This window comes from Palaemon carinicauda, chromosome 38 (assembly GCF_036898095.1).
Source record: "Palaemon carinicauda isolate YSFRI2023 chromosome 38, ASM3689809v2, whole genome shotgun sequence".
NCBI classification, from domain to species: Eukaryota; Metazoa; Arthropoda; class Malacostraca; order Decapoda; family Palaemonidae; genus Palaemon; species Palaemon carinicauda.
In genome coordinates this window covers 51,759,830-51,767,329 of record NC_090762.1, presented here as the reverse complement: position 1 = coordinate 51,767,329, position 7,500 = coordinate 51,759,830, and the positions used below count along the sequence as shown (strand labels likewise).

Here is a 7,500-nt window from a genome sequence, read left to right as displayed (position 1 = left end):
TAAGTGTGGATGTTTATATGTTTCTTAAATTAATAGTTTTTCTATATTCTCTTGATCTACTTGATTGCTGTTATAGAAAATACGTGGGATAAACCTGTACGTGTAAATAAAACGTAAAACATATTTTTTCTTGGCTCTAAGATAAGTATACACGCACACTCGCACGCACGCACGCACGCACATACACACACCCACACATGTATATATACATATATATATATTATATATACATATATATATATTATATATAACATATATATATATATATAATGATTGTAAATACAAAAATTTACACCAATAATGATTTTGTGATTAATATGAGAGGCCTATAAGATTTTTAATTCTGGCATAAAAGGCGCGGGAAATGTAACCACATTTTAAAATACCTATTGTCATTTAATTTAAAACCCCACAAATAAAAATTTACACTTCTACAATCTAGTTCTAGTCTCTTGTTTGTAAACATCCATCTACCAGATTCATATTGATCGTCATAAGCAAATTATTTTTAAAGGCACTGCATAATTCAATAGTAATCAAGCATTATTTATTAGCTATCCAGTAATATACTAATGCTAAGATTGTGTTTTTCTATAGATTCATGAAAGATATATATATATATATATATATATATATATATATATTATGATTACTATTATTATCATTACTACTACTACTAGGTAAGCTAGATGGCTCTGTTATAGCAACAGAAGAGGAAGAAAGACAACGTTGGATGGAGCACTTTAGTGAGGCTATGAATAGGAGATATTAAGGGAATAATTTGATTGATATACCTGAAGCTGATGAAGACCTTGATGTGCCCATAAATGAATTCAATGTGTTTGAAGTCGAAGCGATCCTAAAAAACTAAAGATATGGAAAGTCCCAGGATACGATGCAATAACTGCCGAAATGATACTGGCTGAAAATGAAGAGACTCCCAGACTACTTACAAAATTATTTTGTAGAATGTGGCATGAAGAGGCAAAGCCTGATGAATGGGAGTTAGGAGTGTTGCTGAAAATAGTAAAAAAGGAGACCTGACTGATTGCAATAATTACAGAGGCATAACACTTACGTCAGTTGTCATGAAAATATATAGTATACTTATTCTAAAGCGACTGGAGAGAAAGATTGATGAAAAGCTGAGAGATGAACAAGCAGGATTTAGAAAAAGTAGAAGTTGCACGGCCCAAATTTTCATTTTGAGACATGGTGTACAGCAATGCGTAGAATATAAAAATCCCCTTTTGATAGCATTTGTGGAGAGTCCTGCGTTATTATAGAATTCCTCATAAATATGTAAATTTTATTAAGTCTGTTCATATGCACGGCAAGTGCAAAGTTGATGTTAATGGAGTCTTATCAAAGAAATTTCCAGTGAACATAGGAGTACTCCAAGGGAATGTGTTGTAACCTATGTTGTTTGTCCTCCTCATGGATTTTGTAATGCGTAGAACAGTCAGAGATGGTGAAGGATTGGACTGGATTGGTGATAGGAATTTAGCATACCTAGAGTATGCTGATGATGCTGTCCTTGTTAGCAGAACACCACAGGATTTGCAATGCTTGCTTACCAGAAAACATGAAATATCACACGAGGTTGGGCTGAAGATAAATAGAAGAAAGACAGAGATGATGAGAACGGAGTATGCAATGGAAGATAAAATATCATTAAAAGGAGAAAGGATTAATGAGGTAGAATCATCTAAGTATTTAGGAACTAAGATCTCCAGTACCGGGTTTAAGAATTAGAGTTTAGTGATAGATTGAAAAAAGCCTGAAATTACATATAAAAATCAGACTATATATCAGTTTAGTGAGATCAGTGTTACTCTATGGACATAAGTCAAGGTATGACAATGAAACAATATCCAATAGATTTAGTAGATTGCAGAACAAAACCCTCAGAAGGATATTGGGAATTAAATGGCCGGACAGGATTATAAATGAAACTATAAGAGATTACTCGAGTGCCATATGTGGAAGAGATCATGATGAGGGGTAGATGGAGATGATTTGGGCATGCTCTTCGCACTCCCCAAGAGAGATTAGTTCAGCAAACGTTCAGTTGGGCTCCACAAGGCACTAGAAGAGTTGGAAGACCCAGGCCTACATGACTGAGGACTATGAAGCGCGAATTAGGAAATGATGAATGGAAAAGTATTGAATTAAAAGCTGAAGATAGAGACGACTGGCGAAATCTAATCGAGGCCCTTTGCGTCAATAGGCGTAAGAGGAGATGATGATAAAGTTACAACCCTAGTTGGAAAAAGCAAGATGCTATAAGCTCAGGAGCTCCAAGAGGGAAAATAGCACAGTGAGGAAAGGAAATAAGACAATAAATAAACGATGTGAGAAATAATTAACAATTAATAAAATATTTTAAAAACAGTAAACAAATATTTCACATATAAACTATAAAAAACTTATGTCAGCCTGTTCAACATAAAACATTTGCTGCAAGTTTGAACTTTTGAAGTTTTACATGAACTAACTACAAAGAAAATATTAAAATTCTCTAAGCAACTACATCATAATTTTACAAGATGGCTTCATATATCATTTTTTTTAAGTCAACTGAATTTTAAATCTCGTTCATATTCAATCGCATACTGACAAACGAAACCTTAAGATTATATTAAGTCTTGTATACATAGTTTGATAACATTACGGTAACTAAAATAAAAATGAAGTACACTCGAAGGTTTTAAGATAAGGAATAGTTCCTGAATAAATCACTCGAATTTCAACGGTCTGCCATTTATACCTTCACTCGTCTGCATAGTTCGAATATTGAAATAGGTTATATTGTTTTAAATAAGTTTGAAATAGTTACGTTCAGTGATTTATGATACCTGAAAAGTTGGTGAATTTCGAGTGCTGAAAGTAAATGATATAAAATTAATTCTTCGCAATAACTGTTGGAATAACTTGCAGAAAATGTTTTTTATATTGAAAAGGCTGACATAAGTCGTTTTAAATTTCATATATGAAATATCTGTTTTAACGTTGTTAATGTTTTTAAAATATTTTATTTTAATTGTTCACTACTTCTTATATAGTTTATTTATTTCCTTATTTCATTTCCTCACTGGGCTATTTTTCCCTGTTGGAGCCCTTGGCCTTATAGCATCTTGCTTTTTCAACTAGGGTTGTAGCTAATAATAATAATAATAACAATAACAATAATAATAATAATAATAATAATAATAATAATAATAATAATAATAATAATAATTACGTCTATGAATTTTGATTTAGGTCTGTCGATTGAACGCTACTTCTTACCTCTCTCCTAACTGTATCCTAAAGACATGTTAAAAGTCTTCCCTTCAAAATGCCCACCCTTTTGTTCTTCATATTTCCTGTACCTAAGAAAGATTACGTTTTTATTTCCACATCATTACTCCTACCTAGTTCATTTTCTAGACATTTAGATAGTCCTTCTGAGACAAAAGGTCTCTCTCTCTCTCTCTCTCTCTCTCTCTCTCTCTCTCTCTCTCTCTCTCTCTCTCTCTCTCTCTCTCCATGTATATATATATATATATATATATATATATATATATACATATATATATCGCTCTCTCTCCGTGTATATATATATATATATATATATATATATATATATAGAGAGAGAGAGAGAGAGAGAGAGAGAGAGAGAGAGAGAGAGAGAGAGAGAGAGAGAGAGAGAGTTATGAAAGAAACGGTAAGGTTAATATCCTCAAGAAACCTACATACTATATATATATGTATATATATATATATATGTATATATATATATATATATATATATATATATATATATATATATATATATATATATACAGAGGTTACTTGACGAAATTAACCTTACCATTTTTTCCATAACAATCACCCCTAAATCATTTGTTTGTTTGTTTACTCTTGAGCAGACAAAAAAAAAAAAAAAAAAAAAACATAAGAAAGTGGCAATGCGCAGAGCACCATTCGTGTGAAAACATTTTCAAGTTTTCACTTGTTGTAATTAACTCTACTTTTGTGCTGATAACGATACATTGAAGATTCTAAGACCTAATTGGGAGACAAGAAAAAAAAAAGAAGTCTTCTCCGAGATGAAATCGACCCTACCTCAGCATAACCCAAATTTCCTTTAATAAGGAAATAGTCCTCAATCTGCTGTGACAGTAAATACCCCCCCCACCCCCCCAAAAAAAATAAAAAGATTAATGGCAGAATCATTCATAACTTTGATTGATGGGGGAACAGATCGAGATATGAAATGACAGAATGATAGACATAAATGGGTAAGCAGAGAGAGAGAGAGAGAGAGAGAGAGAGAGAGAGAGAGAGAGAGAGAGAGAGAGAGATTTCTAAATCGTTAAGGTTTTTAGAGTTTTTACAATTCTGCTTTCATTGTTTTGAGAAAGAGAGAGAGAGAGAGAGAGAGAGAGAGAGAGAGAGAGAGAGAGAGAGAGAGAGAGAGAGAGAGAGAAATATTATAAACAGTTATCGAAATGACCTTAAAAACTTAGGGTTTTTAGAATTCTTTTTACAATCCTGCTTTCCTTGTTTTGTGAGAGAGAGAGAGAGAGAGAGAGAGAGAGAGAGAGAGAGAGAGAGAGAGAGAGAGAGAGAGCAGTAATATATTCTAAACATTTTCGAAATGACCTCAAAATCGTTAGGGTTTATATATTTTTTTAACAATAATGCTTTCATTGTTTTGAGAGAGAGAGAGAGAGAGAGAGAGAGAGAGAGAGAGAGAGAGAGAGAGAGAGAGAGAGAGAGAGAGAGAGAAAATTTTTCGAAATGACCTCAAAACCATCAAGTTTTTTTTTTACAACCCCTCTTTCCTTATTTCAAAACACTTATATTTATACCATTCCTGAAAGAATTCATAACTGAATACCTTCACCTTCTTCGAGACAAGTACTAAAGGATATCCCTAAAAAGTAAAAGATTCCTTGGCTTCGTGAAAGGAGGCAGGTAATAGGAGTCGGGGAAAACTGAAAACATCCTGACTGTGGAAAGAGATAAAAAAAAGTTCTGACTGAATGGGTTTAGCGCAAGGATTGCTTATATCCAAAGAGCAAATGGGAAAAGAGGTGGCCTGTTGGGTATTACGTGTCTAACCCCCCCCCCACCCCAACCCTCTTCCCCTAGTTGAGAGGAGGGAATCCCTTTTGGCTCAACGGAAAAGTGGCCGCGATGGTCTCGAGGGAAAAAGAAGTTGGGCAAAAAATCGTATGTAAGAGATGCGAAGAATATTTTTTAAAACAATTTGAACATCTACATAGCTGCCTATGGGTTACATTGTCATTCCTAATAAGGAGTTGAACAAGAAAACGAAACAATAGGAAATATTTTCATCGTTTAGTTTGACAGGATTATGATCTTCATTATTCGCTAACTGAGAACGCGGAAACTTTAAGAAGACATAGAAAACGGGAACAAAGGAAGGCTAGAAACGTGACATGCGTGGGTTAGAACTCTTACTAAAATATAAGCAGAGCCTTGCAGAGATATATCAATGAGCAGGTGTTCGGGACTAGAAAAGTGCACTCTACACACACACACACACACAGTTCTTGAAAGTAGCACTCTAAGTCGAAGTTTTATGCAAGGAAATTACAAAACACAAGACAGAAATAAATATTGACAAATGTTCACAAACTTTAAACGTTAGTAGCCAAAACAGAAAAAAAAAATACTTTAATTATTCATAAAAATTCACGTTTTCCATACATTTCCTTGAAACTGTTCATAGTAATTTGTATTAGTAGTAGACTTATACAGACATTTCGTTTTCTTTTTTTTTAAACATATTTGGAACCAAATCAAGAAAATCCTAGAATTCCATGACGTTACTGGGCAGCCATCTTATTAGTGTGATATTTTATGCTACAAAATATACTGACATTTGTACTATTCTTAAGTAGGCTTGCCTCCATGCCAAATTTCGCATCTCTAGCATAAATGATAACGCCCACACGATATCTTATGAATATTATTTTCATTTTTTGTATATGACGATACATGAGATGATATCACGGTATCATGCCAACACATTGTTTGGAATCATATCAACAAATTTAACGAAAGTTTCAGATCGAAATATCAAATATTTCTTAGCTTTTTTAATCCCCTTAACATGAAAATCCGTCTCTCTTTCGTACGCTCATTGGTACTTGGTTCCTCCATTTTAGATGAAGTTGTTAGCACTGAAATGCCATTGTGCACTGCCTCCTAACCACGTCCAAGGAAACTGCTTGTGCTGTCATAAAGCCACTTTAATCTGCCATCGAGATAATAGAATATGGAAGAAAGTGTCTCCGAGGAAACATTTTCCAATGGTTAACCCCTCCCCAATATCCTAAGTATGAAAACGGCAGAGGTGTTTCGTCTAATTCTAAATCGATCTATGATGTTACTCGAGCAGAACAATCCAGGTACAATTCATAAGGAAATGGTAAACGCCATTAATACTACATTAACCTGCATTAAATGTAAAACTAGGGTAAATATCTGATCATTGCGCCGACATTCGTAACCATAGAAACCTCGCTCTTAACCTAACCTATCGCTCTTAACCTAACCTAGGAGTCTTTGTTTCTCATAGGTCCCGTCTAATTTCAACTACCATATGGCACCATGTACTAAAGAATATCGTTGAATTCAAAAATGGAATAATATATTCTATGACAGATGACAGGGATAATACCAAAATGAGTATATACAAAGAACTGTATTTACCGACGGCTCGACCGTTAACTTCTGGGCACAAAATTACGAGCTCAGTTGCTGTTAGCCTAGACTCAGGCTACGCCTTTTTCCTGTCGCTGTTTTCTGACTTCTGTCATGAGGTTTCCAGATTCCACTACATTGCAGAGACAACATTTGGCCAAATATAAGCAACGGTAACTACTTAAACATAATAAACAACACAAGACCACGACAGTCAATTCGTTTCACTTCTACCGCAGTGCCTTAATAGTACATGGGCAGACACCATCACAACAGGGTTTCGGAACATCAACTATAGTGGAGTTTTAACACAAAATAGAAACATCCTATGGGAATAAGTTGCGTTTAAAACATAAAAAATTAGGTAACTAATAAGCCAGTTTACCCTTTTTACCGAAGGAATACATCGGTTGCATGATATATAGGTGAATATATTTGAAAGTTCAAAGGGAAATGTTCTTCTCCTCACTCTTTGGTCAGAATATAATTGCATGTCGCTATATGATGACAGGACGACTCTCAAACCAATAAACGGTAATTAGCATGTGAAATCTAAAGTAGTTAATTATTATAGATATTAAGATAATTCTCGACCATTAAGTGTTAAAACCATTCATGACATAACTTAAAACAGTGCTCACGTAATGTAAGATAATCTAAACCGAACGAACGAACACACTGTATGTTATTTGGTTCTTTACCTCCTTAAGGACGTTAAAACTTACCCAAAGATTATTAATTTTCACTTCAATCATTGGTTCTTTCTTCAACCTATTG

The 7,500-nt window shown here is 34.0% G+C and overlaps 1 protein-coding gene across 1 annotated transcript in view; it reads right to left on the bottom strand.

Annotated features, from left to right (window-relative positions):
- The window catches only part of LOC137630624 (target of rapamycin complex subunit lst8-like), a 224,782-nt gene extending 217,841 nt beyond the window's left edge, over nucleotides 1-6,941 (bottom strand). Inside the window, exon 1 of the mRNA XM_068362229.1 lies at nucleotides 6,733-6,941. The gene's annotated coding sequence lies outside the window, so the exon portion shown is untranslated. The remainder of the gene's footprint in view (nucleotides 1-6,732) is intronic.
- Between the last annotated feature and the right edge of the window lie 559 nt (nucleotides 6,942-7,500).